General features: G+C 43.3%; 1 pseudogene; it reads right to left on the bottom strand.

Moving 5' to 3' along the window:
* Positions 1–25,903, bottom strand: part of LOC104009958 (pro-neuregulin-1, membrane-bound isoform-like) — a 32,192-nt pseudogene extending 6,289 nt beyond the window's left edge.
* Positions 25,904–27,409: the final 1,506 nt, after the last annotated feature.

Below are 27,409 nucleotides of genomic sequence, written 5' to 3'. Positions count from 1 at the left end.
TGGGTTTTTCGATCATGGGATAGTCTATTCATCACCAGGTGTACCAACATCCGATGGGATGCACCTTTCTCAGAAGGGGAAAAGGGTTTTTGCCCAGGAGCTAGCAGGGCTGATTGATAGAGCTTTAAACTAGATTGGAAAGGGGGAAAGGGACAATACCTGGCTAGTCAGCGACGAGCGACGGGATGGCACACCAAAGTTCGAGGAGCTGCGTGCTAGTGAGATTCCTCAGGCTGCTCCACGAGGCAACGGGCACAATGAACCGCACTTGAAGTGTTTCTACACAAATGCACGCAGCCTGAGGAACAAGCAAAAGGAGCTAGATGCCTTGGCCCAGTCCCAGAGATATGACATCATAGGCGTAAGCGAAACCTGGTGGGGTGAGTCCTGTGACTGGTGTGCCGTGATGGATGGTTACAGGCTCTTCAGGAGGGATAGGCAGGGCAGGCGAGGCGGCGGGGTGGCATTGTATGTAGTGGAGGGGCTGGCATGCATGGAGCTAGCAGTCGGCGATGGCCCAGTTGAGAGCCTCTGGGTAAGGATTAAGGGACAGACAAATAAAGCGGGTAGTCGTTGTGGGAGTCTACTATAGGCCACCCAGCCAGGATGACGACACGGATGAGTTATTCTTTAAGGAACTAAGGGATGCTTCTAAGTCATCTGCCCTTGTCCTTCTGGGGGACTTCAACTTGCCAGATGTCAACTGGGAATACCACACAGCTGGTACAAGCAGGTCCAGAAGATTCCTAAACCATCTGGATGATAACTTCTTGGTACAGGTACTAAGGGAACCGACCAGGAAAGGTGCCTTCCTCGACTTGCTGCTTACTAACGGAGAGGGTCTCGTGGGTGAAGTGGCAATTGGCGGCTGCCTTGGCCACAGCGACCATGAAGCAGTCAAGTTTAAAATCTATGGTAACAGGAGGAAAACTGCCAGCAAGCCCTCAACTCTGGATATGAGGAGAGCTGACTTCAGGCTGCTCAGGGAACTACTTAGTAAGGTCCCCTGGGAAAAAGCTTTTGAAGGTGCTGGGGTCCATCAGTGCTGGTCACTTTTTAAGTACCACCTGCTAAGAGCACAGGAGCAGGCAATTCCAAAATGTCGGAAGTCAAGCAGGCGCGGTAGAAGGCCGGCTTGGCTAAGTAGGGATCTTCTTCTAGAACTAAGGCGAAAAAAGAAAATGTATGGCCAGTGGAAGCAAGGTCAGGCGACATGGGAGGACTACAGAGATGCTGCTCGCCACTGTAGGGAGGAAATTTGCGCGGCCAAAGCTCAATTAGAGCTGAAGCTGGCCAGTACTGTGAAGGACAATGAAAAGGGCTTTTTAGATATGTTAATAGCAAAAGGCAGGCGAGAAATAACATTGGCCCGTTACTTGACGAGCATGGTCACCTCACAAACAGGGACATAGACAAAGCAGAGACGTTTAATGCTTTCTTCGCCTCGGTCTTCAACACCGATGATGGGCTCTGGGACCCCCAGAGCCCTGGGCTAGAGAACCATGAGTGCGAGAACGACAAACTCCCAGCCAACCCCGAACTTGTGCGGGATTTGCTGCTCCAGCTGGATCCCTATAAGTCAATAGGGCCCGATGGGATTCATCCGAGGGTGCTTAAAGAGCTGGCTGATGTCATAGCGAGACCTCTCTCAATGATTTTCCAATGCTCTTGGGAATCTGGAGAGGTCCCAGCTGACTGGAAGCTGGCAAACGTTGTCCCAATCTTCAAGAAGGGCAGCAGGGATGACCCTGGTAACTGCAGGCCTGTCAGTCTCACCTCTGTGCCTGGCAAAATCATGGAGAAGATTATTCTGGGAGTTATTGGAAAACACCTGAAAGACAGTGCAGTCATTGGTCCCAACCAGCACGGGTTCACGAGGGGAAAGTCCTGCTTAACAAACTTAATTTCTTCCTATGACAAGGTTACCCACCTAGTTGACCAAGGGAAGCCAGTCGATGTAATCTTCTTGGATTTCAGTAAAGCCTTCGATACTGTCTCTCACAGTGTCCTCCTGGACAAAATGTCCAGCATACAGTTGGATGGCTGACGGGTCGGGCTCAAAGGGCTATAGTAAATGGGGATACAGCAGGCTGGCGACCAGTCACTAGCGAGGTTCCGCAGGGATCCATCTTAGGTTCTGGAGAGCAGCCCTGCGGAGACGGATCTGGGGGTGATGGTCGATGGCAAGTTGAACATGAGCCAACAGTGTGCCCTGGCAGGCAAGAGGGCCAGACGTGTCTGGGGGTGCATCAAGCACTGTATTGCTAGCCGGTCGAGGGAGGTGATATTGTCCCGCTCTACTCTGCACTGGTGCAGCCTCACCTTGAGTACTGTGTGCAGTTTTGGGCCCCACAGTACAAAAAGGATACGAAGCTACTAGAGAGTGTCCAGAGGAGAGCCACGAAGATGGTGAAGGGTTTAGAGGGGAAGCCATATGAGGAGTGGCTGAAGTCACTTGGTCTGTTCAGCCTGGAGAAGAGGAGATTGAGGGGAGACCTCATCACGGTCTACAGCTTCCTCACAAGGGAAGGAGGAGGGGCAGGCGGTGATCTCTTCTCCCTGGCGACCAATGATAGGACCTGAGGGAACGGCAGGAAGATATGCCAGGGGAGGTTTAGGTTGGACATTAGGAAAAGTTTCTTCACCCAAAGGGTAGTGGAACATTGGAACAAGCTCCCCAGGGAGGTAGTCATGGCGCCAAGCCTGACAACATTCAAGAAGCATTTGGACAATGCCCTCAGACATATGGTATGATTTTTGGGGTTGTCCTATGCAGGGACAGGAGTTGGACTCAATCCTTGTGGCTCCCTTCCAACTCAGGATATTCTATGATTTGATGATTCTATGAATATAGTTGCTTGGGTCTTCCAGGCCAATGTATAAGAATGTGTCTTTTAATATCTATTCTGTTTTCAAAATTTTGATGGAGCTGTGGGGGTTGGAGGGTGGAGGGAACACAACCTTGATTTACTAATTCACTGCACAGCAACATTTAATTGCTTCAGAAAATCATTCTTAGTTTCTACACTCCTGTATGTTTCAGAGTCACTTTTAGTTGTGAACAACTCTCATTTTTTCCTTTATATGCAATCAATTCTTCTCTCAGTAAAAAATTGCCATGTATTTCTTGCATGCTAAAAATTAGCATTAAATTAAGCCTCATCTATTTCCTGTATTCAGAGTTCACAATCATTTCGGGCACAGGGATAGGCCATCAGTGCCTAGAAAATTATTGCAGAAATGTTGCTGTATTTTTTTTCCTGGAATGATATCTTCATGAGATGCAGTATTTGGAGAAGTATATTCCTTCTCTTCCTCTCCCCCCAAGTCTACCTAGTGTGTGTCAGAATACTGCCTAGGGTATCCTAGGAAGTCCAGAAAGACTATATAAATTATCTTTGCTCCTCACACAGGCCCAAATATACTAAACTATAATACACTTGATGAGCATGAGCTTGGCAATACATTCCATATGGTCCTCAGACAGGAGACAATGCAATATTTACTGTTGTAGGTCCTGATCCAGCAAAGCACTTAACCACGTACTTAGTTTTATTCATATGGTCAATCCCATTGTTTTCAACTAGATTAATCACAGGATTAAAAGCTAAGAATGTGTTTAAATGCTCTGCTGGATTGAGGCCATAGCTGTTTATATGATTTGGGTCATGAAAGATGCTACATACCACGTTTATTGAAAGTTAAATTCCAGGGCAAACTACAGACTCTTTTCCACATGTAACCTAAAGCAAGGAGACAGACATACCATGTTTAGTGGTCCTACAAGCCACATTCAGATAGCTTACAACCATCATTCATTATTACAGTCTTAACCAGTTCTTCTTTGTGTAGCAATTGTTTTTTGCTCCATCTGCGTTTTCATGTTTCTGGAAACCAACGATGTATCTCCTAAACAACTCAAACACCTTTCTGATGAGGCCTGTGTGGCTGTATTTTTTACATCATGGATATCCAGGGAGTTCAAACCCACTGTGATTTCACACTGCTCAGAGAGTTGGTCCAGTAACACCTTGTTCTCTTCTGCTCCTGATTGGAGCCAAGCTCTTTTCAAATGTCTTATTTGCTTCTCATTCCTTTCATTGGCTACTCTGAGGCCATCCCATCCTCTTGAGTTAAAAATCTCAGCCCAAAGCTCAGAAGCCTTCTCCAATGAAAGTTTTCTTGAAGCTGATACATTTCAAGGCACACTTTAGTTGTTGATGAAATCGTCTTTTCTGAGAAAACATTACTTTGTTGGAAAATTCCTGGCTAGCTTTGTTTGTAACTATTGTTGAAGAGCCTGGGCTCTTCTGACTTGCAATTTGCATTCCTTGCTTTTATTTACTAAAATTCCAAGGACAGTTTTCAAAGTACATAATGGCTTTAGGAGCTGTAATCCCACAGAAAGTAGGTGGTGGTTGCATCCTTATATTGCTTAGAAGTCCTTTGTAACCTCCCTCCTATGGATCAATATATTGCTTTTTCCTCATCTTTTGTTTCTGACAAAAAAAAAATCCATAAGTTTACTTACTTGCTTGTTGCAAGTAACTGACAGAGTTAGGCAAAGGTCTCCTTTTACTTTATTTTACAATGAAAAATTCCTGGTGGATCTCCAAATGTTGGCTGCTGCCTGCTAGCAATAAGTCCAGAAAAGGCAGGAAGGGCAGAAATGTATTTGGTAGAGTTTAAACTACAGAGGTCTCTATCTTTATGGACAAGGAGAGGCATTCCCTACATGAACAGGGTTGATAGGTTTCCTCTGTGATCCCAAACCACTAGGATTCACTTTGAATCTATTTTAGACCGCCATGCCCTGCTAGCTAGTGAGAATAAGATGGTGTTGTAATACCTTTTCTGTGAGGGGAGTCTCAGTAGGAGTCAGGAGGCTTTTTCGCATGCCTGAGGAAACTGTTGCAGCCCTGTGGACCTCCAGGACCACTGAGGTGTTCCCTGGGTTGTGTTGGGCTTGTATACCTGCTATTTTCCACAGATGAGCTCACCAGCACAGAGTGGCTTTCAGAGATAACACTTTCAGTGTGGCCATTACTCCAACTGAAAAAGACCAGTCAGGAAAGGAGAAAGAGGGAGGAGAAAGTGAAAGGGCAATTTTATTTTAAATGCAAAACAGGAGAAAGCAAACTAACAGAAGTTTAATAAGGGGAGAGCAAGAACGCCATGCAGCTCAGGATGTGCAATTTAAGCTTAAGATTGAGAAATGGGGATGCAGAATTTTGTGAATAGTGTGATCAAACACACATAAAGATGGTTTTTGTGTGCATGGATGAAGGGAGGGAAGGAAAAGGATTTCCAGTCAGTAGGAGTGGAGACCACTCTTTAAAACAAAAGACCTGTAATGATTTAGTAGTTTGCATATATTAAAATTCACAGTATCAGTAATGGAATGCCATGCAATCAATAAAGCTCTTTGTAAATTCCTAGAAAGATAATTAGTTTGGTGAGATGGCATCAAATACAATTAGTCTTAAAATTAAAACTCTACAAAGGGAGTACATGTTTTTGGTTCTTTTTTTTTTTTTTCACATCTTGCCTGTTCATGCAACAACAGCACTGACAGTACAAGGGTTTTTTTTCCCTTCTCCGATGCTGTTTCTGTTTCTGCTTCTGCTCCAGTACTTCCATTTGGGTGTCGGGGTGACCAATATGGAGTGATGTATTGTTGATGTGTAATGGCTTGTGGAAAACAAAGTCTCTGTTTCTTGTTCAGTGATGTGCTCACTGGAGAGTACCTTTTTTGAAATGCACTGCTGGAAAAAAAACAAAGATCTTTTTCACACACATCAAAGCACAGGTCCTTGTCACTCATGCACAAAGACATTGCACTGACACACTTTAGTGCATTCATGTACACTTTTGTGTACACATCCCCTTTAAACTCAAAACAGGAGGAAACAAGTGAGTTAATTTGCAAAGGGCTGTATCCCAAGCAGGTTATAAACAACATGCACATGGTATAAGGAAATGAGAAGTCATCATGGACAGAGACTTGGAAAGCAAACACACCCATTGCTACCAGATGAAGCAAGAATACTGCTCTGTAATGGACAACACAGCAGTAGTTAATTCATTATTTTATCCTTTACATTATAAAGGATCTGGGCAGGAAATGGGTATTTACAGTGCCAAAGGATACCATGTCACATGGCTGCAGCACCAGAATAAAGCTATTGTTCAGTTCTTAGGGGAGTCTGCAGAATGGTCCAAAAACCTTGTGCAGATGGGGCTGTAGGTGTGCAGTGCCTGGTATTCTGCACAGATTTTGTCTGGGGTCTCCACTGGTCTCAACAGGGATGCTGTTGCTGATAGGGCACTCCATTGTTCCTAATAAGAACTCTTGGTTTCTCCACTTTTAAAAATATGGGCATGGATTTAGGTCCTTAAAGTGTTGGAAGTTGAGATGTTTTGAAAATGTATCTTTGCCTTAGCAGAGTCAGTGGGAACTTTGCCATTGACTTCAGTGGACCCAGGGCTCACCCCTGCACTGAGCTGTCACTAATATTTACAGTGATGGTAGAACAGGAGAGCAAGAATGGCTTGTGGCTGCAGGAAGCAGACTTTCTGGGCAATGGACTTCTACAGGGAAAGGTGGAGCAGAAGGAATGGCTATGCACAGTGTAAACTCTGGCCTCTTCCACAGAAGCCAATGTAAGCTATGAATAGGCATGTGTGTAGAGCTTTGTTCTCACAAATGGCTGGTGGGATGCCGGAGAAGTGTCTGCCCCAGCCCCACTTCACCAGCCAAACACACATCCTGTTCTGTTATCCAAATAAATTTTTCATCCAGCCTTTTATTTCTAAGGCTACTTTTTAAACAACTTGCTATTTATCCTCTCACACACAGCAGCAGCACCTTGGTTGATGAGGCCCAATGTTTTTCACAAAAACTAGCATGTTCCTGTTTAGTGTGCTCTGGGGAGTGGTGGTGAAATCCTACCCAACTGAAGTCAGTGGGAGTCCTGCAATTTACTACAGTGGGACAGAGACATCTCCCCTGAAACTTGCTGTAGACTATGCCTTTCTTATACAAAAACCCTCATCTTTTTCTTCCTGCTTCAGAAACAATGGAAACATTTGTTTTATGGACTACTGGAATGGGGATTACGGTGAGCATTGTCCTTTTGATGCTCATGCTCATAGTGTCTGGGAGTCTGAAGCATGAATTCATAATGTGACGTTCCAGATCATATGTGGCCTTCTCTGCTCACCAGCTGTCAGGCTAGGAACAGCAAGAAGTTTAAGACATGAACATGCTTGAAGAAAATGATCCCCATACACACACCCAGCCCTACTGCAATTGTTACAAATTCTTTCTGAGGTGTTTTTTTTGGTACTGGTGTTCTAGGTCCACAGGCTCTGCTACAGTACTGCTGCACATGCTAATAAGCTGACCATCTTTGACAATGTTTTCATTTGACTGCACATTTGCAACTTAAGTTTCTAATTACTTCTTGGTGGAGAACACCAAGAGAATCTAGTCATCAGTCTTTGGCAGATGCAAGTTTAAAAGCTGCAGGATGAGTTCTGCTGTGGCACTGACAGTCTAGAGTGAAATACAGGCAGTAAAACCTACATGCATCAGCTGGATGTTCTCTGGTGGTAGGTTGGTGTGGTGTGTCCCATGGGCCATGTTAACCATGTTGCTCCTTTCATAGTGCAGGCTCTGCTGAAAAGAGTCATGCAACTTTTTCCTCTGTTTCCTGTATGTGAAAAATGAAAACAGTTTTAACAGATAAAAGGAAAGCAGGTGCACCTTTTAGATCACAAACAACAACAGCAATACTACTTTATTGCCAACACATTCCCCATTTGCTGCAAGACCTCAGAGGAACTCCTAACAGCATGAATGTAACTGCAGCTAGAGCTGTGGGGATCTGCAGAGTGGGGGAAGGGGTGTGAGAACCCTTCTGAGAGTCAGCAGGGCCACAGAGGGACAGGAAAAAGTGTGAGGAAAAAGAAAGTTGTTTCCAAAATGTACTCCATTTCAGGGAGAGCTCTTCTATGCATTCAAAAGTAAAAGGAGCAGGGATTTTAACCCTATCACCTTGCCACTCTCACCAGGGCCAAGGTAAGTTTTTGACAATTCTCTGGATTACACCTGCTGTGGTTTCCATTTACCATATGGAGTTGTCACTGCTTACTGCTGAGAAGGCAATGACACACAATATGACAGTCTCATCTTCCTTAGAGCTTGCACACATTCATCGAAAACAGTGGTGTGAAGTATATGTGTGCATTTGACAGCTTTCTGTCCAATTCAAGAGGTTGCACTGAAAGCCACTCCTTTGTGAGCCTACAGAACTAGTACCTGAGGCAGGGAACATGACATCTATCATCTTGTCCAGGTACAAGAGCACCCCCATATAGAGAGGCAGCCATGTGTCTTACAGTGGTATCTCCCTGAGCCACATGGCCTGCATCTTGTTTCAGCCATGCAGCTAGCAATGGACTTTGATGCCATTTTTATTTTGCAGTCAAGGCAAGACATTTAATAATAACATGAGGAGTAGAGCCCTTTGTATTCTGTCATACTGCAGCTACCAATTTGTTGTGGAATTTGTCCCCTACCCCAGCAGTGCATTCCAAAGCTTCAGCTTCCATTTAAAAATGTTAAAGATGTTAAAGTTGTAGAGGAAGTCCTGGAAATCTAAAGCAAGTGAGTGTATGAGGTCTGCCTGAGTCTGCAGGCAACCTGGCAGCTCTAAGAGGTGGAAGCTGTTTCATTATAGCAATACCAGATTAACCCTAGACCCTAATGATTACCAGGTAGATGTCAAGGCTCTTAATGCATTCAACAGAGACATATAGCTTCTGTACTAATGTTATGGTCTGACTTGCATGCTTCTTGTTCCCAAACCTCAACTCTTCCTTCCCTAGTTACAAATCCTTCTGTCTTTCCTCAGGAGAACTTTTAAAGAGCTCATTATGAGACTTGTAACAAAATCTGCAGCATGCTAAAAACAAACTGTGGAGGCCATGCAGAATGCACTGAATGCTAGATGTATATAAATGAGGGAAGTTCTGCATTCAGGTTGGGCTATTCAATTTCATGCCTAATTTATTAGAATCCCCAGTTTTGTGTGATGCTACTGGAAAACTTCCATGATTCTGCCACGTAATCCAGGGACACAAGTGGAAGATGCAGGTTCCAACACATTGTAGAATGCATCTGACCTTGGCTGTAACAGTTGTTAACATAAACACAATTCCCTAAACTATAGGCAGAATTGCAGATATTTTTGGCAGGACAGGACACTACAGGATGTAACCATTTTCAATCCCATTCTGAACAAGAGTCAATGGGCCATTTGACGGGGATCAGGAGGACAGAGGTCCTCCCACTGTAAGAGAAGATCAGGTTCGTGAACACCTGAGGAACCTGAATGTATATAAGTCTATGGGTCCTGATGAGATGCATCCCAGAGTCCTGAGGGAATTGGCTGATGTAGTTGCCAAGCCACTCACCATGATACTTTAAAAGTCATGGCAGTCAGGTGAAGTCCCTGGGGACTGGAAAAAGGGAAATATTGCAGCCATTTTTAAAAAGGGCAAAAAGGAGGACCCTGGGAACTACTGACCTGTGTCAGCCTCACCTCTGTGCCTGGGAAGATCATGGAACAGATCCTCCTGGAATCTATGCTAAGGCACATGGAGGACAGGGAGGTGATTCGGGACAGCCAGCATGGCTTCACCAAGGTCAAGTCCTGCCTGACCAACCTAGTGGCCTTCTCTGATGGAGTGACTACATCAGTGGACGAGGGAAGAGCTACGGATGTCATCTATCTGGACTTCTGTAAGGCCTTTGACACGGTCCCCCACAATATCCTTCTCTCTAAATTGGAAGGATATGGATTTGATGGGTGGACTGGTCGGTAGATAAGGAATTGGCTGGATGGTCGCATCCAGAGGGTAATGGTCAATGGCTCGATGTCCAGATGGAGATCAGTGACGAGTGGTGTCCCTCAGGGGTCCGTACTGGGGCCAGTGCTGTTCAATACCTTCATCAATGACATAGACAGCGGGATCGAGTGCACCCTCAGCAAGTTTGCAGATGACACCAAGCTGAGTGGTGCAGTCGACACGCCTGAGGGACAGGATGCCATCCAGAGGGATCTGGACAAGCTGGAGAAATGGGCCTGTGTGAACTTCATGAGGTTCAACAAGGACAAGTGCAAGGTCCTGTACCTGGGTCGGGGCAATCCCCAGTATCAGTACAGGCTGGGGGATGAAGGGATTGAGAGCAGCCCTGAGGAGAAGGACTTGAGGATACTTACTGGTGGACAGAAAACGACATGAGCCGAGAATGTGCGCTGGCAGCCCAGAAGGCCAACCATATCCTGGGCTGCATCAAAAGAAGCGTGGCCAGCAGGTCGAGGGAGGTGATTCTGCCCCTCTACTCTGCTCTCGTGAGACCCCACCTGGAGTACTGCGTCCAGCTCTGGGGTCCTCAGTGCAAGAAGGACATAGACCTGTTGGAGCGGGTCCAGAGGAGGGCTACAAAAATGATCAGAGGGATGGAGCACCTCTGCTATGAGGAAAGGCTGAAAGAGCTGGGGTTGTTCAGCCTGAAGAAGAGAAGGCTGCGGGGAGACCTTATTGCATCCTGTCAATACTTAAAGGGGGTTTATAAGAAAGATGGGGACAGATGTTTTAGCAGGGCCAATAGCAATAGGACAAGGGGCAAGGGTTTTAAACTAGAAGAGGGTAGATTCAGACTAGAGATAAGGAAGAAATTTTTTACAATGAGGGTAGTGAAACACTGGAACAGGTTGCCCAGAGGGTTGGTAGATGCCCCATCCTTGGAAACATTCAAGGCCAGGCTGGATGGGGCTCTGAGCAACCTGATCTAGTTGTAGATGTCCCTGCCAATTGCAGGGGGGTTGGACTAGATGACCTTTAAAGGTCCCTTCCATCCCAAAGCATTCTGTGATTCTATGATTCTATGATTCTATATTTCAGGTTTGCCAAAATGGAGGAGGTGGAGAGAACAATAAAAATGAAACTAAAAAGCTACAACAGCCAGAGAATCTTAAAGATAAAGAACACATTACTGAACACTCTGCACTCACTGTCTCTCTCTCCCTCTCTCCCCCCGAGCTTGGTCTTTCTCTCCCTCTATCTCCCCCCCCCCTCCCCCCATCCCTCTGTAGCCCTCCCTCTGTCAGTCTCTCTGTACCTCTCACAGTCTCTCTGTCTCTCCTTCTTACACGTTGTCTCTGCCTCTGTCCTTCTCTGTCCCACCCTATGTCCCTCTATGTTGCTCTGTGTCTATCTACCTGGCTGCCTATCTCTCTCCCTATGTATGTGTCTCAGTCTCTTTGTCTCTCGGTACCTCTCTCTCAGGCTCTCCCCTCCGCCACATCTTCCTCTGTCTCTGTCTGGACCTCTTTTCTCCCCCCCCCCCTTTCTGTCTTTCTCTGACTGTCTCTCTCCCCCCTCTCTTGCTGTGCCCCCCCCTTCTCTTGCTCTTTCCTTGCGTCTTTCTGACTCTGTCTGATCCTGTGTCTAATGCTGTCTCTCTCTGTCTCTGTCTTTATTTCTCTCTCTCTGAATCACTCCACACCTCTCTCTTTCTGTCCTTTTCTCTACATATGTGTCTCTGTCTCTCTACCTCGATCCCTCTTTCTCTGTGTCTCCATCTGTCATTCTGTCTCTCACAGCCTCTCTGTGTCTGTGACATGCTGTCACTCTCCCTCTCTGCCCCCCCCATTTTTATGCACTCTCTTTTTTGTCCCTCTGTATCTCTTGCTGTGCATTTCTGCCTCCCCTGTCTCCGTCTGTCTCTCTGTCTCTGTCTCTGTCTCTCTTGTTCTCTGTGTGTCTCTGACTCTCTCTGTGTCTCTTCATTAACATAATTTATTAACATAATTATTAACATAAATTCATAGCACCTTTTCACAGAGGCTTGGAACTCTATCAGTGGGGAGCTGAGGACTGCCAAAGACCTCCGACTTGGTAGAGGAAGTGGGTCTTACAGGGGGCTTAGATTCATCATCCATGGGCCATAAATCCTAATAGATGTTATCTGGGAATCTGTCCCTAGGAGTCCACTTCTCACCTTCAGTGATCAAGCTCTTTGCATTCTATATCCTTCCATATCTGTGGGAATAAATGAGATTGTGTTTTACTTTGATGAGATGCAGCTGTGCCCTTGAGGCTTGTTACAAACAGGTTCGCAGGAATGCAGCTGTGGCCTTGAGGCTTGTTACAAACAAGTTTGTGAAACTTAGAGGCAGAAAAATAAGGATGAGATTGGATACATCCGTGAAAGAGGAATTTGCGTGCACCAGCTTGAAGAACCAATAAGCAACGCTGAAGAGACGCGTGGACGCAAGACAGTAACCAATGAAACAAGTTTTGCTTGCTCGTGAACACTAGATCATATTATAAAAGGGATAGATTTTAAAAATAAAGTGTCTTCGCCTGTCTTCGCCTAAACTCATATGCGGAGTCCGTGTTTAATTGCCACACATATCTGCTATTTTTCATTTAGCTGAAGGACGTTAACTACAAAAAGAAGTTATTCCAAGAAGCTGAGAGGAAAGAATAATGGGAAACCTAATGTGTTTCTTCACTTGTTAGGAGGACCCTCTTCATTAATGGAATCGCTTAGCAGATATGCTACTTCTGAATTAAGATTCAGTGTTATAAGATGGTGTCTTAGCATTTGATCAGCAGTGTATGTTGCAGGGAGACCCACGTGATCTGAGCCATTTCTTTTCCCTTAAGGTGTTCTTTTCTAACCATTAAGGTGTTCTTTTCTAAACTTTAGTTTCTTGGTGTTTCTATTTTTTTCCCCCAATAGAAAGAAGGAACAGAAAGAAGGAACATACAGAGAACATCTCACAGATAGCAGTCTGGCATCACTGGTGCATTTGGAGGGCTGTAAACTGGCAGCTCCCTTCTCACACTCATCATCAGTTGTGTTTGAAAACATTTTACTGAAGGGAATGAGACACGGACTCCGCATATGAGTTCAGGCGAAGACAAGCAAAGACCCTTTATTTTTACAATCTATCCCTCTTATAATATGATCTAGTGTTCACAAGCAAGCAAAACTTATTTCATTGGTTACTGCCTTACGTTCACGCATCTCTTCCACGCTGCTTATTGGTTCTTCAAGTTGGTGCACGCGACTTTTCTCTTTCAGAAACATATCTAATCACATCCTTATTTTGCTGCCTCTAAGTAAGAGCTACAGTCAATTGCAATGGCCCCAACTAACAATCATAGGTATAAAAACAGAGAGAAAGGTTTACTTAGTTTTGCAGTAGGCCACCAAACACATGATACCAACTACTAGAAGAACAATGCAAATGCCAGTTATGGTCACCACCCATTTCTGATACAGCTCCTTAGCTTCTAGAATGGGACAAAACCAGAGAAAGTCACAACATGGAGGAAGGCTAGGGAAGCAGCACACAGTCAACAGCTGGCATGCTACATACCACCACAGAGAATCACACAGCCACACCAAAACACAGCTACCACATACTTTGGGCAAACACATTGACTGCAAGGAGAGCAGGACTACACCATAAGCTCTTAACATGGTACTAGGGACCACTAGGTCATCCATACAAATAAAGTCAAAAGTAATCTTTTTTTTTATTTTAACAAACACTTCTATTGTTAACAACAATCATATCTGAGAAACAACTTTACAATTGACAAACACTCAGCATTTGCTGGAAATAAAAATGCAATGCACTAAGGTAATAACATGAGTTTGCAAATACTTTGGATGTTTTACTCTTTCAAAGATAACTAGAGTGAAGGCCAGTTTTGCAGCCCCTGAGATTTTTTTTTTCTTTCTTTCTTTCTTTCTTTGGCTTGTTTTAATATCCAATGCTCTTTCTGTCTCCATATCTATTAAATTCTCAGTGGTGTTTGCAGGAAAAAAAAATTCTTTTACATTTGAAGTGTGAGCTTGGGTTGTTACTGTATCACTAATAGAAATGAAATAAAGAATCTGAGATCTGGTGATAAAATTCAGCCTGTTTCTCCAGTGCCCCACAAAACATAGCAGTAGCAACAATCAACAATGCCTTGTTTCAGAGAAATGCTAGGAGTTCACTTGCATCTCTTCATTTCTAAAAAAGGAACTGCTCTACCTAGAATTGCAACTTGTTCTCTGATGAGAGCTTGTTACACAACACTAATCTTATTCATGAGAGATGTTTTACTATTATAAAGTAGGGTTAAAATCCTAGAATTTGGGTGGGATGCTGGATTTTGAGGTAATAAAGGTGTCTGCTGTCCATCACAACTCCTAATTTGGTAGTGGGACTGCTGAAGCTATCACTTAAGTAATGGAAATGTAGTCTCCAGAACTTTAATTCATTAATCTGAAAAACCTGTTAGTTAGTTTAATAAACGTGACCAAATTGTTCAAGCATGGTTACATGCCAGTGCAGGTACTACCCAATACCCAGTGCTGAGGTGTGTGAAAAGTCAGTTGGGCCCTTCAGGATTCTCCAGTCTCAAAGCAGCTACTTGCGTATGTAATCTTGGTGCTCAAGATTCAGGGCAAAAGGAAAGTCTTCCATGAAGCAAACAAACAAATGAAAAGAAATCTTAATTTCTCTGATAAAACGCACCTTACCATGGAAAGAATTCTTCCTACAAGCCAACCCCACTGCAAAACAAAACACCAGTGAACAGGTCATGAACATTGTCAGGCAAAATTAATAGCACCGTTTATTAATAAGAGGGGGAGAGAAGTGAGTTTGATAAAACTAGGATACTACAAAAAATGTATTAAACAAAAAATAGCTCCAAGAACAGAAAGTTTAAAAAGGGAGGGAAGAAGGAGTGGAAATTAAACCAAACCAAACTGGGACAGAGAGAAAAAGAGAAAGGTGAAATACAGGGAAAGACAAAGTTAAAAGGCTGAGAAGACAGCTGCAGGCCTGGCACAGCATGCTTGATACTGGGAAAAAAGAGTGAAGAAATGTTTGAGGAAAAAACAAGGACTGAAGCAGAGTCTGAAGGAATTTCTTATACAGCATAACTCCTTGCCTAGGCTAGTTAGTGGCTCCTGACCCTCTTCCCACTTTTGCTTCTTCTGAAAGCACTTTTTGGTTAGCCATGTAAATAGTATATTATGAAGCTGTCACAGAAAACAGGAGAATTGTGTTTAGCAATTTGGAATATTCCAAATGTTGTCATGCTGCCAGATGTTAGCTCATGAAAGCAAAATGAATAAATAACTATCAGCTCCCTTTTTGGATGGAGATGGGGGGAGGAGGATTAAATAAAAGTGGAAACTCTACTTGGTAGCTATATTCAGTGTAAATTGTATTGACTCCAGCAGGGTTATTCCATACTGAGGCTATTATACATGGTCCCAGCTTCTAGATGGTGATCACTTTGGTAATGTTAGGGTGATTTAGTCTTGTACATGTGTTGGATTCTCCTGTGCTCATTGCATGGTGGCTTATGGAAGGAGGGTGCTATAGGGGGAAGGGACTGTTTGGTTAGTTTTGAAAAACATTTTCTAGCTGTCTGCTGGTGTCATAGGTATCTGTGGGCATGGAAAGATAAACTCCAGGGGTCAGTTTCATTGCTCACATACCATTCAAAACTAGGCCCTTAGATTCATCCAGCCTAACTTGAAGGACTAGAGATAGCAACCACAGTATCTCCCTTCATTATTCTGTCAGGAGAAAAAGGTACCCGAAGATGGCTTTTCAGCTCTCAGGTGGGTTGGGTAAGTATTTGTAACTACAGGGAGTGGTGTAGAGCAACTACACCTGAGAGGTTGATTTTGAGGGAAGGAAAAGGGGGTGTGTGTGTGTGCTGGTTTTGGCTGGGATAGAGTTAATAGTAGCTGGTAAGGGGCTATGTTTTGGATTTGTGCTGGAAACAGTGTTGATAACACAGGGATGTTTTAGTTATTGCTGAGCAGTGCTTACACAGAGTCAAGGCCTTTTCTGCTTCTCACACCACCCCACCAGTGAGTAAGCTGGGGGTGCACAAGAAGTTGGGAGGGGACACAGCCGGCACAGCTGACCTCAACTGACCAAAGGGATATTCCATACCATATGACATCAAGCTCAGCAATAAAACTAGGAGGGAGGTTGGCGGGGCGGCCTGGCTGGGCATTGGTCGGTTGGTGGTGAGCATTTGTTTTCATTTGCATCACTTGTCTTTCTTGGGTTTTATTTCTCTCTCTTTGTTATTTACCCTTTCATTACAATTATTATTATTATTATTATTATTATTATTATTATTATATTTTATTTCAATTATTAAACTGTTTTTATCTCAACCCACGAGTTTTCTCACTTTAACCTTCTGATTCTCTCCCCCCATCCTGCTGGGGGGGAGTGAGCGAGTGGCTGTGTGGTGCTTAATTGCTGGCTGGGGTTAAACCACGACTCTGTGTGTGTGTGTTGGGGGGGTGCTTACACTGCAGTAGAACTGCTCTAGTTTAATGACCAGGTTAGAGAATTACAGAATAATTTAGGTGGGAAGGGGCCTTTGGAGGTCTAGTCCAACTCCCTGCTCAAAGTTGGACCAACTAGAGCAGCTTGCTCAGGGCCTTGTCCATCTGAGGTTTAAATGTCTCCAAGGATGGAGACCTGACAACCTCTCTGAGTCCCTGTTCCAGTGTTTGACCACCCTCATGGGGAAGTTTTTTCCTACTTATCTAATCAGAATTTCTCCTGTTGCAATTTGTGTCTGTTGTCTTTCATCCTATAAGCATGTTCTATCTTCTCTACACCCTCCTATTAGTTGTAGGCAGCAATAAGATCTCCCCAAACCTTCTTTTCTTAAGGCTGAACAAACCCAGCTCTCTCAGTGTCTCCTTGTAGGTCATGTGCTCCAGCCCCCTAACTATCTTGATAGACTTCCACTGTACCCACTCTTGTATGTCAATATCTTTCTTGTACTGGGGAGCCCAAAACCAAACACAGTACTCCAGATGCAGTCTCACAAGTGGCTAATAGAGGTCACTTCCTTCAACTTGCTGGCTATACTCTTGCTAATACAACCCAGTATGGGGTTGGTCTTCTTCACCACAAGGGCACACTGCTGACACACATTCAACTTGTTTTCCACCAGGACCCACCAGGTCCTTTTCTGCAAAGCTGATTTCTATCCAGATTGCCCCCAGGCTGTAGTGCTGCATGGGGTTATTCCAACCCAGGTGCAGGACTTGGCATTTGCATATGTTGAAACACATGAGGTTCCTGCCAACCCATTTCTTCAGCCTGTCAAGGTCCCTCTGAATAGCAGGCCAGCCCTCCAGTGTGTCAACTTGCTGAGAGTGCATTCCATCTCGTCATCCATGTAATGAATAAAGATGCTAAACAGTATCAGTCTCAGTACTGGTCCCTTAGGGATATCACTAGTAACTGGCCACCAGTTGGACTTCATACTGTTGATTAGAACCCTTTAGCCTGGCAGTCCAGACAGTGTTTCACCCACCTTATAGTCCACTTATCCAGTCCATATCTCACCAGTTTGGCTATAAGGCTACTATGTGAGACCATGTCAAAAGCCTTGCTAAAGTCAAGTTATCCAACATCCACTGCTCTCTCCTTGTCCACAGAGCCAGTCATCTCATTGTAGAAGGCAATCAGGTTGATCAGGCACAATTTGCCTTTGGTAAATCCATGCTGGCTGTTCCCTATCACCTTCTAGTTCTTCATATGGTAGGAAAGGACCTCCAGGAGGATTTTCTCCATAACTTTCACAGGGTCTGAGGCAAGGCTGACAGGTCTGTATTTTCCCAGTCTGACTTGCCTTTCTTGAAAATGGGTGTGACATTCACCTTTTCATCAGGAACTTCCCTCAATCACCATGACTTTCAAAGATGTTAGAGAGTGGCCTTGCAATGACATTAGCTAGTTCCCTCAGCACCTTCAGATGCATCTCATCTGTTCCCATATGCTTGTATACTGCTTTAAGTGGTCCCTAAATCCATCTTCCTCTACCATGGGTAATACTTCACTCCCACAGAATGTGCCACTGTGTTCTTGCCCAGCAAACCAGCAAGTTCCCATCTAATCCTGGCAGCACTTCCCATCTACACAGTTACTGTTAGAGGCCCTTTGCTGACAAGAGAAACGGGGACAGGAGAAGCAGGGAACAGTTTCCTGGCTTGCCAGACCAGGATGAACACATTGTTCTTTGGCTTTGTTCCACATGTAGTTGTCCTGAGGGAGCTAAAGTTATTGGAACAAGGCAGGACGGGTGAGTCCCTGCTTCAGATGTCCTGGAATCCAAGTGTTTAGAAAGGGGGAATTCTTTTTCACTGCTCTGCAGGTTGTGTGGGATCTTCAGGATAGGCCTTTGACTCTTCTTGAATGCTATCATCCCTTTCTATCTAAGGACAGGAGCAAAAGAGCATGGGAACCCCTGACTCAGTCCTCAGCATGTAGGTTTATACCATCCAAGCCACGAGACCACAAAGTGCCACAGCTGCTTCTGCTTTACCAAGATGTCCCACATCTTGGACTGAGGAGAGGTCATGAGCAGTGTGACTGATTTAGTAAGCTCCACCAGTATGGAAAGCAAAGTAATAGGGAAAATGTCTTCTCACTATTCCTTTCCATCTCCTGTGGTCTGCAGCTCCTATAGCTTGGGGTGGGGGTTTCTCCAGACTTGGTAGAGCAGTGTCACAGGTTCTGCTTCCTGAATCAATATTGAGCTCTTCCTTGCTGGCTTTCCAGAAACAAAGTGCTTCTTTTCAGGAGATAGTTAATCAGACCATGACAGGAAAGGCAGATCAGTGCTGAAGGACAGAGGAGATGGTGCTTGGCCTTTCTAGTCTGCATAGGCCACAAAAACTTCTGTTACATGTCTGTGGATAGCCACAAGAGTAATTCCAGAATCATAAGGGCTGGGGCATGGGCCTGTGTCCCTTGTGGAAGCTTACAGGAAAATCACCTTAAGTTCCTCTGAACTTAGGCAGCCTGGCACATTCTGGGCCACAGTCACCCCTGGACTTCCTTTGGCGACTGAACATCACAGTATGACCCATGGAGATGGCATGGGTGAGCAGAACTTTAGCCTATTCACCAGAAGATTTACAAAACATGGACTGATCTTCACATGGGATAAACTAGCATCAGTCCTCTAAGTTCAGTGGGGCTGCCTGATTTATACCAGGTGAATCTAACTCAAAATGTCCTTGCTGGGGAATTTCAAAGTGGCATCAGGGAACTGTACAGTTCGGAAAAAAAAAAAACACTGCACTGGACACATCTGACTCAGCATTCATCTCTACACCATGCAGTCAGCCACTGACTTGCCTGTCAGATTTTTCTCTCTGACTGGCATAACATTTACAGAGCCAGTTAATGATATTCAGCAAAATAACACACACTGTTTAAAGTACTCATCAAACTAGCTTGGAAGAAATTAACAGCCTTGGGGAAAAGCCCTTAGAGAAATATATATGCAGTGAGAATTTAGAGATGATTTTTGCCTGTTAAATATAAAAAAATACTTTGACTATTTGTTTTTTCTAGAAAATGCTAGGAAAAGGCAAACCAGCGTGAGTCTTAATAAAACCCTCTAGGTGCAGTCTTTCAAACATGAATATTATGCAAATAAATTTGCATTGCCCTAATTTATACATAATTGATAATGTATGTGGACTTTAATTTGCTCTATTTTAAAGTTTTTCTTCTCATGGGTATCTCAGAAATTATTGAGGAATTGTATTTCAAGAGGGAGTTGAAAATGCTTTAAAAAGTTCCTTGCATATTTACTGATAGAGGTTTATATGTAAAACAACATTTGCAAGCCAATTTTCGTAAGATTTTAATTTAATTCCTCACATATTAATGTAGCCATATATTTTCTTCTATTACAGTCCAGTAGTCATTACTTAATATTAATATTATCCTGTAATAATAATAATATCTGGGTCATGAGAGATTTTTTAAATTCAAATTTGTAATGAGTGTTTCCAGAGTTCATAGCTTATGGTAATGCCAAATTCATGTAAGCATTTTTAATGAGAATCTAAACTTAATCTCTGTGTAAAGTGCCAATGGCTAGTTCTCCTCATTTGTTGAGACTTTCCAAACTAAAATCAAATTGAACTTCATCATAACAACTCAGCCAGTTCCATAGATGCTTTAACCTTTACCCTGATTACAAAATGATAATAACATAACTACAGTCTATTCATGTAAAGAGTTTATAAGATTTATTTCTATTATATTTAAGCTCCAGGGTAAAAACTACTACCTATTGTCACTGTGGGTTCATTATTAGAAATACTGAACATATTTGCCTACTTGACGATCTGGAATCTAGCTGTAAACCTCTACTGAAGTTCTTAAGTAGCTTGAAATTTGGTGCTAATTTACATACATATATATGTATGTATATGTGTATATAATTTACATATATGAATATGCATATAATTCACATATCTAGATATGGGTTTAGGCATAAAACTTTACTTGGAAAACAGGTCTCAAATGCACAAAATTTGCTGCAGAATTTTAAGCAGCTATAACAATTTATCAAATGTTTTTATAGAGTCTGTTAGTCACTTTGCTTAATGCATTCATTGTTTTCAAAATCCAGCAACCCTAAAAAAACTTATCTAAAGAAAACATCAAAACTACCCCAAAGAAAAATGAATATACAGTGTGTTATGAATACTTCAGTGATTCCTACAACTCTCTAGATCTGGATTATCCTGTCACTATTACCATTCTAGTGAGTTGATCTCTGCTAGCATTTTGTCAAAAGGTGATTGTTATAGCTGTATGATCCCTTCTAAAACACAAAGAAATTGGTTAGAAATCGAAAGGAGGAGATGAAGTAAAAAGTTTTTAATTTCTCAGGCTCTAAAATCAGCAGGCTAAAAGGAATGATTGGTCTATACCCATAAATTCAATCCCAAGATGCTCTGCCAATGCAGAAATTTGATGAAAAAAAAGGAAAAAAAAGTTTCAGAAAGAAAGACACTGTACTCAAAAAACAAGTCATACAGAAGTATTATGGCTAGTTTATGTCTGCACATTAAAGAGGACAAAGGGGCATGTGGTTGAAGGGGCAGTGCTCAAGTATGCCCCTGCAAACTATATGATCAGAACTTTCATCTTAAAAGGGTTACACACCAAAATATGCATGTGGTAACTTCACAGGCACAATGCGGTGAACACAGCAGGAACCATTAACCCATGCTGGATGGGCCTGATCCCTCGGTTGTCCCGCACTTGCTGCATAATGGCACTCAAGATGATCTGCTCCATGACCTTCCCCGGCACCGAGGTCAGGCTGACAGGCCTGTAGTTCCCCGGATCCTCCTTCCGACCCTTCTTGTAGAGGGGCGTCACATTTGCTAGCTTCCAGTCATCTAAGACCTCCCTGGTTGACCAGGACTGCTGATAAATAATGGAGAGTGGCCTGGCCAGCTCCTCCGCCAGCTCTCTCAGTATCCTCGGGTGGATCCCATTTGGCCCCATGGACTTGTGAGCATCCAGGTGGAGGAGCAGGTCAGTGACTGCCACCTCTTCAACAACTGGGACTTCACTCTGCATCCTATCTCCATCTCCCAGCTCAGGGTCCTGAAAAACCCAAGGATGACTAGCTTGACTATTAAAGACTGAGGCAAAGAAGGCATTAAGTACCTCAGCCTTCTCCTCATCCTTCGTGGCCAGGTTACCTTCTGCATCCAACAAAGGAGGGAGATTCTCCCTGGCCCTCCTTTTGTCACTGATATATTTGTAAAAACTTTTTTTGTTGTCTTTAACGGCGGTGGCCAGTTTAAGTTCCAGCTGCGCCTTCGCCTTTCTGATCTTCTCCCTGCATATCCTCACAACATCCTTGTAGTCCCCCTGAGTCGCCTGCCCCTTCTTCCAAAGGCGGTATGCTCTCCTTTTTTTCCTGAGTTCTAGCCAAAGCTCTCTGTCCCAGCCAGGCCAGTCTTCTCCCCCGCCTGCTCGACTTGCGGCACATGGGGATGGCCTGCTCCTGCGCCTTTGAGATTTCCTCCTTGAATAACATCCAGCCTTCCTGGACTCTTTTGCCCTTCAGGGCTGCTTCCCAAGGGACTCTGTTAACCAGACTCCCGAACAGCCCAAAGTCCGCCCTTCTGAAGTTCAGGGTAGCAGTCTTGCTGACCCCCTTCCTTACTTCTCCTAGAATTGAAAACTCTATCATTTCATGGTCGCTGAGCCCAAGACAGCCTCCAACCACCACATCGCCCACCAGGCCCTCTCTGTTCGTAAACAGCAGGTCCAGCGGGGCACCTCCCCTGGTTGGCTCGCTTACCAGCTGCGCCAGGAAGTTATCTCCCACACACTCCAGGAACCTCCGAGACTGCTTCCTCTCTGCTGTGTTGTATTTCCAGCAGACATCTGGAAAATTGAAGTCCCCCACGAGAACAAGGGCTAGAGATTGTGAGACTTCAGCCAACCGCTTGTAGAATACTTCATGTTTCCTCGTCCTGGTTGAGTGGTCTGTAACAGACTCCCACCAGGATGTCTGCCTTGTTAGCCTTCCCCCTGATCTTTACCCATAAGCAGTCAACCTTATCATTACTGTCGTTAAGCTCGAGACAATCAAAACACTCCCTAACATACAGGGCTACCCCACCGCCTCTCCTTCCTTGCCTATCCCTTCTGAAGAGTTCATAGCCATCCATTGCAGCACTCCAGTTGTGTGAGTCATCCCACCACGTTTCTGTGATGGTGACCACATCATAGTTTTCCTGCCGCACAGTGGCTTCCAGCTCCTCCTGTTTATTGCCCATGCTGCGTGCATTGGTGTAAATGCACTTCAGTTGGGCTGTAGATCTCTTCACCAACACAGGCATGCCACCCCTAGGCTCATCCCTAGCAAGCCAGGTTTTATCCCCTTCCCCCTTCACATCTAGTTTAAAGCTCTCTCAACATGGCCAGCTAACTCCTGGGCCAGGATCCTTTTCCCCCTTTGCGACAGGTGAACCCCATCTGTCTCCAGCAGGCCTGGTGCCATGTAAACTGCCCCAAGGAACACAATTTTCCCTTCTGCTGTGTGCTCTAGGAGAGCCCTTGAGCTTTCACAGGTGCAGGACATTGCTTTGGGCAGACCAGTTTCCTGACCTGCAGCGCTACTCTATTGGATAAAATCCTGACTGTGTTGAACTCAATGGCAAAACTCCCAGTGCTTTGAAATGTCCAGGTTCACACCCACCATGTGGACTAGCTAAAAGGGTTACCCCACAAAATCATATAGGACCCAAGTCCTGCCAAAATTTCATTTCTCCTCCCATAGGGCCAACACCATAACCGCAGTAGCTCTCACTTTCTTTGTTCTTGTTTGCTGTTTTCTTTAATCCAATCCTAATTTTCTAAGCAAGTAGATTTTTTATTAGTTTGTACACATTGGGAGTGCTAATTCTTTCCTACTGATCAGTAACACTTTAATGGTTAAATGAATTGGAATCCATCCAGATCTCTTACTAAAGAGCCAGTATGACATCACTACATGACCACTGCTAAGGATATACAATAGTTGCATAGACAACTTGGATAAGTCTTCAGTAAAATGAATGACATGCCCATGCATAAATATTACTTTATTTATTCTTGCTTATAGGTAAGACTGGTACCCTGGTTGTCATTTATACCATGCAATTACTATTTCAAATAATTCAATTGGAAATTGGTACTTAAAATGGAACTATATTCTGGCTGAAAGCCCTAACAAGAAAACTGAAGAAACATTCATTACTTATTCTTAATCTAGACTTCATGTAGCTCTAATTTATTTTTTATTTTTGTTATTCTCTGGAATGGGGTCCTTGGCACATCCAAGACAGGTTGAAAGGACAGAGTTTACCTGTGATTATGTTCTAGAGAAGTGTTCTTCAAACCTCTTTTAAAACCAAGATTCCTCCAGTCTTTCTGAATCCAAAGACCATCCTGAACAGTGATGCCACAATAGTTGTCATGGATAACTACAAAGAAATTAGGCTAAACTTTTAAAGTTACTTCATTACTCTCATCTTCCTCAATTTGCTTTGCTTCCTTGTTTGCACGTATGGGAATATGTGAAAGTTTAAATATAAATATACAGAAAAATATATATGTGGAATAGATGTATTTTTGCAGCTCTCTTGTGGACTACTTTCTTCTGTCTTATGGACCACCAGCAGACCATGAGCTCTAAGGTCAAAACCACTGCAGCAGAAAGCCAACTGGTAAGCATTTCTAGCCTGAATTCTACGGATGCAGCATGAACTCACAGCCAACATCCATACACTAGGTTTGCACATGTTCCCTATTGTGTCTGTCTCAAATCTTCCCTTCCTCATTTGGTAAGACTAGATAGTTCAAGGGAATGGGAGAACACACCCAGTAGCAGGTATGGCTGCTATGCTCAAGGAAAGGACCTTACAGGATCTGCTAGCTGGACCTCAGAGACCAGCAAGACTAACACCATTTGTTCTTTATTTCACCTTGGGCTGCAGTGGCAGGAAGCACTAGTTAAAGGGGAAGCATTGCTTAGTTGCAGTCCTGGAGATGATTATGGTAGTGGGGAAACTAAAAGCTGACAAATCTCAGCCATTTATATGGAGGAAGTTTCCTTAAAGAGATTCATGTAAATTTTGTCTCTTTTCAGTCTGCTTTCAGTGCGCCATGATAACCAAACAGTGTTTACATATTTCAGGGCCAACCAAATTGTTCCCTAGACAAACCAGCAAGCTTTGCACCCTGTTGGTGAGATTTTCAAAACACTCAGCATTGGTCTAGTTCTGATTCTGCCCTAGAACTGATTCGTGAAGCTAGCTTTTTCTTAACAGCCAAAAATACAGCCTTAGAATAGTAACAGGTCATCTCTAGGCATTCTTTACATGGAGCCCTATTTAGATACTCTTTTCAAATGAAGAAAGACCCTTCTGAAATCAATTCAAATTAGATGGCACTATATAGTTCACATGTACATTTGTGTTTAACATTCTAGTTTTCTCTATAATTTGCAAAATTATTTTGATAGATCTAAATTAAATCATTTACCTGCTATACTTGGTCCAAATTATGAGCTTGCCTTTCAGCCCCAGATTAAATGTTTTCCTGAAGAGAACTCTCATTCTGGGTTCTCTTTTTTAATTGTATGCCCTGATCAATATTGGACATAGTAATAAAAAGTCATATAAGTGTTTTGTAATTGATTTTTCTAATTAAATATAAATGTACTCTCATTGGACCCATTCCAAAAGTGTCATTTTAAGAATTGTAGCAATTTAAGAAACTGCACATTATGCTGAAGATGTAAGGTGCTAGAATCTAATAAACATTGCCTGGAATTCTCAGAATAGCCTAAGATAATTGTGTGCTCTCTTGACAGTGCATTTAAAGGAGATTTAATCTAGATTCTCTTAAGAGTATAACTGAGAATATCTCCTGCTGAAAGGCAAGGGCATCTCTACTTTTTCCAGGGAGGCAACTTCAGAAAAGCTCAGCTTGGCACCTACTACACAGAGAGTAATTTAGGAATCCAAATAAAAATTAGGAAACTGAAAAAATAACTTAGGATCAACAATTCTTCCATGGTTTTCAGTGTAAATTCAGTTGTAAAAAAGTCAATAAAAGTGGTGGCCAGCACCATTCCATGTTAATTTCACAGCATTCCTAAGTAAGTCCTCCATTTCCCCATAACCCCCATGTCAAACAATCCAGGAGAGTATTGCAATTATTTTTTGTTATCATTTTCATGCAACAGGCAGAACTGATGAATAATAGGCCTAAGGAAATATATCTAGTTACAGATTAAAATAAAAAAAAACAAACAATGGAGGAAAGATGCACCAATAAAGCAGAACCAGCTGAGCATGCTTCTACTGCAGTACAGACAGAAAGGTAGTGGACGTACCGTAGAAGCTGGCCATTACGTAGTTTTGGCAGCGATCACCAGTAAATTCATTTAGGCACCTGAGAGGAAAAACAAACAAAAAAATAGTAGAGAAAAACACAGAAAAGAGGTGAATATATAAGAAAGAAAAACTTTCAGTGTGAACTGATATGACTTGGTGAGTTCACTTTCAGAAATGGAATCTTTATTTAGTGTGTCAAAATGGCTCAACATGTTGAAAGCAACTCATTTGCTCTGCGGAAACAAAAAAGACCACCCCCCAAGAAAAAAAACCAAAAAACAATCAAAACCAAAACAATTCAGATAAAAGTGTGTTTCAAGATATGAGAGAGAAATTCACCATTCCAAATTCCCAAATTTCTTTTAGAATGTACTTTTAAGAAGGCAGCTAGGAAACAGAATCTGTACATTACCGATTTCAGTGAGATTATTCTTTTTGCGTAGCATTTTACATCAGTCTCCCAAACAAGAAAATTGCTAGTGTGTGCAATACAAATCGATGTGTGAATGGATGGAGGGATTAAACTGAGAAAACACTAAATGAGTAACATTTGGAAGTTTGATAATGCCATGGTGTACAGTATCAAGTTTAAAGAATCAAGTAATAGAGTGTAAAGATGCCAGTTCCAATTGAAATGTGAAAACACCAAGTGCTAGTGATTTTGTTGCTGTAATTTTGGGGAAAAAAAAAGTTCAGATTATTTTAACATACTTTCTTAGTTTAGGATTTTCATGGGCAGCATTTCAGTACATCTTGCTCCAGTGAATCCAGGTTGGCACCTAAAGGGCAAAAACGTGATAAGCAATTGAACAGCAAAACCACTGCAGTATCAGACTGATATCTGCTGGCCTAGCGAGAATGAGTGCTTTAAATGACCTACTGGTTAGGTGTGAAAAATGGACAGAAAAGGGGAAAGAAAGTCTAACCTTTGAGGAAGATAACACTTTGCAAAATTTACAACAAAAAACATAACAGAGAAAAATCTAGGAGGCCTTTCTGTTTGTCTGTTTTTAAAAAGAAAGATGAATCAGGACTAGCAAAAATGCGTTTCATCTCATAAGCAATGAGATGATTTGCATTTTTGCTAGTCCTGATTCATCTTTCTTTGCTTATTCCTCCTCATTAAGGGACCATGTTGAATAATTTCAATTTGAAATGCAGTTGCAACTCTTGAGCCTGGCCATCCAGGCAGTTTTTTTTACCCAGCAAAGTGTACGTACACCCAAGCCGTGAGCAGCCAGCTTCTCCAGGAGAATGCTGTGGGAGACAGTGTCAAAGGCCTTACTAAAGTCCAGGTAGACAACATCCACAGCCTTTCCCTCATCCACCAAGCGGGTCGCCTTGTCATAGAAGGAGATCAGGTTAGTCAAGCAGGACCTGCCTTTCATAAACCCATGCTGGCTGGGCCTGATCCCCTGGTTGTCCTAGATGTGCTGCGTGATGGCACTCAGGATGATCTGCTCCATAACCTTCCCCAGCACCGAGGTCAGGCTGACAGGCCTGCAGTTCCCCGGATCCTCCTTCTGGCCCTTCTTGTAGATGGGCGTCACATTAGCT

The sequence above is a fragment of the Nipponia nippon genome, unplaced genomic scaffold, assembly GCF_047370975.1.
Source record: "Nipponia nippon isolate SJK-2023a ecotype South Korea unplaced genomic scaffold, ASM4737097v1 scaffold_34, whole genome shotgun sequence".
NCBI classification, from domain to species: Eukaryota; Metazoa; Chordata; class Aves; order Pelecaniformes; family Threskiornithidae; genus Nipponia; species Nipponia nippon.
Note: the sequence above shows the minus strand (reverse complement) of the source record. Positions and strands in the feature narration are given on the sequence as shown.